The sequence below is a fragment of the Penaeus monodon genome, chromosome 18, assembly GCF_015228065.2.
Source record: "Penaeus monodon isolate SGIC_2016 chromosome 18, NSTDA_Pmon_1, whole genome shotgun sequence".
In the NCBI taxonomy this organism is placed as follows: Eukaryota; Metazoa; Arthropoda; class Malacostraca; order Decapoda; family Penaeidae; genus Penaeus; species Penaeus monodon.
In genome coordinates this window covers 30,978,928-30,981,267 of record NC_051403.1, presented here as the reverse complement: position 1 = coordinate 30,981,267, position 2,340 = coordinate 30,978,928, and the positions used below count along the sequence as shown (strand labels likewise).

The window sequence follows — 2,340 nt, the reverse complement described above, 5'->3', positions numbered from 1 at the left end:
GTGTGTGTGTGTGTGTGTGTGTGTGTGTGTGTGTGTGTGTGTGTGTGTGTGTGTGTGTGTGTGTCTGAGAGAGAGTTCATTAATGAATATGACCAAGAAGATCCTGAATCATGAAAGGTGAAATGAAACATTCAACGGGAAGTAAAGGAAGGCTGTCGGTCGAAACAAATTTCCCGAGACCGTTTCCTGAAATCACCAGTAATCTGTTTGGGTAATGCGTTGGAAAAGACAGCGGGGGTACGGTTTTCGTGCCTTTTAAGACAAGTTATCTTAAGCGGGCCTGGAATTGTGTGTGTGTCGTGACGGGGGTGATCTGTAGGATGAGATGAACAGACAGGTTACTTTATTCAAGATAATTCACAGTAACATGCTTCACTGAACACATTTCATATATATTGCGTTGCACATGGCATAAAATTCTCTTGCTGATGAGATTGTGGGTTCGAACGTAGCGTCAAGCCGAAGATACACCAATCAGTGATGGTACAATGAACGAGTCATTCTGAATGACTAGCTAAGAGGAACAGAGTTTATCCGCAGACTCTAAGTGAAATATATGAATGTGGCTGTGTACCATTAATCCTTGACGTCAAGTGGTCAGTAGGACTGTGTAGTTAAAAGTCTGTTTGGGTGGATCATAGTCATAATCAATGCACGAGTTAATCATATTGCCAGTTCTAACTATTTTGCATATACCCAGCATTACAATTCGTAACCATTTTGTGCATGAAATAGGACGGCAAGTGGAAAAAAGAAGTCTGGGTACTAGCTGACATATTGAGGCCATTGAGAAGACCAGTGGCAAGATATCGTGATGGAACTGAAAACAGAGCACTAGTCCGGAACGCCTGTGCCTTGCGTTGGATAGATATAGGTTGAAAATGCGATGATAATACTGATAATGATGGTGTGTGTATTTTTTCATAAGTATTTAGACATACCTCCGCCTGGTTTATGGGCGTCTTCCCAGTAAGGCTTGGTAACGGCCCAGGGTCCACACTTCTGACCATGCAGTGTTCCTGCACACTCCATCTGGCATGACGCAGCCACTACTGGATACCTGAAACACGCAGGGGAGCAGAATAGAATGGCTGGCTAAGGTCGATCCACGACTTCCAAATTTGACCCATTTCCCCTTGTCTGTTCCGAATCGTTGGGATTCTAATCACTTGGACACCTGAGCTCACTGAGCACACAATTAATGAGTGCGTGTGCGTGTTTACACAGGCCCAATCTGGTATTTTATTGATAATGTGTGTTTGATCCTTTATCACGGGAATATTAGTCTATTATTTATTTCTCAAAATCGCTCGCTGAGAATATACTGATATTAGAGTGACTGAACGATTCCACAAAATTCAGTTACAACGCAACAAAGAGTAGTGCCTCACGTAACACATGCAGGCTAGGCAACTATCCTCCAATTCTGCAGCCGCGGCGCTAAGGGCTACCGCCAGGAAGAATAATGATGCGCGCATTGTATTCGGGTTTCGAAGTGCACAGCTCTTGGCAGTGTCTGCGGCCCTCCTTGCCGAGTGCGTAATTTATACATCTACCAAAATTATTGCTTTCCCACGTGACGTCAGTAGTCCGCTTACACGAAAGATGTTATGAGAAGCGTGAGAGAATGCACACAGCAGCAGTTGCCCTTCCCTCTCTCAAAACCAACACATTCATGTTTATCGGAGCTTATCGTTTTTGATATGCATTTTAACTACGCAAAATGAATTCATAATACATGTAAAGAACGCAACTTGCTTGACAAATAGAAGCATGCAAAGGGGTAATGTGAAAAAAAGATAAATGAAAACTTAGATGCACTTTTGTATAATGAACAGCATTTCTAAATGTTAGTTAGTACAATGAAAAGATTCAGTGTGGGATAAATGCGAATCCCCAATTTTAACTTTGACCTAAAAAGTAAAACATTAAATGATGATCAAATCACTAATACGGATATTAACCCTTACGGAGAGTTGTTATTTATTTGATTAGATAATAAGTTGTTACTGTTTAGGTGATACAAGCCTACAGACTTGTTCGTGACTGCTTTGTATTCCACGCCGCCAGCGCAGAGGTTTGCTAGTGTAACAAAACCCGACCGCCATGCAAGGATTAGTCGGCTTTCTGTTAACGATTTGCGGCAGTCAGTTGGTTAAGACCAGCCGGATGTCACATCACAAATGCACATACGAGTTACTGGATAGAACAAGAAATATTATTATCGTTAAATTGCATTTCCGTTTACCAGTCTGTTCTTCATTATGGATATTTTGCAAATCTCATATCTTCCCTGCAGGCTTATTGTAAGAGTTCATTATCACGCTGTACTTTGAGTAA

General features: G+C 41.8%; 1 pseudogene across 1 annotated transcript in view; it reads right to left on the bottom strand.

Annotated features, from left to right (window-relative positions):
* LOC119584436 overlaps positions 1–1,538 on the bottom strand; it is a 2,074-nt pseudogene extending 536 nt beyond the window's left edge. Inside the window, exons 1-2 of the transcript XR_005229814.1 lie at positions 1,392–1,538; positions 942–1,060 (exon numbers count right to left, since the gene is read on the bottom strand). The product of XR_005229814.1 is annotated as a lysozyme-like (transcript). The remainder of the gene's footprint in view (positions 1–941; positions 1,061–1,391) is intronic.
* Positions 1,539–2,340: the final 802 nt, after the last annotated feature.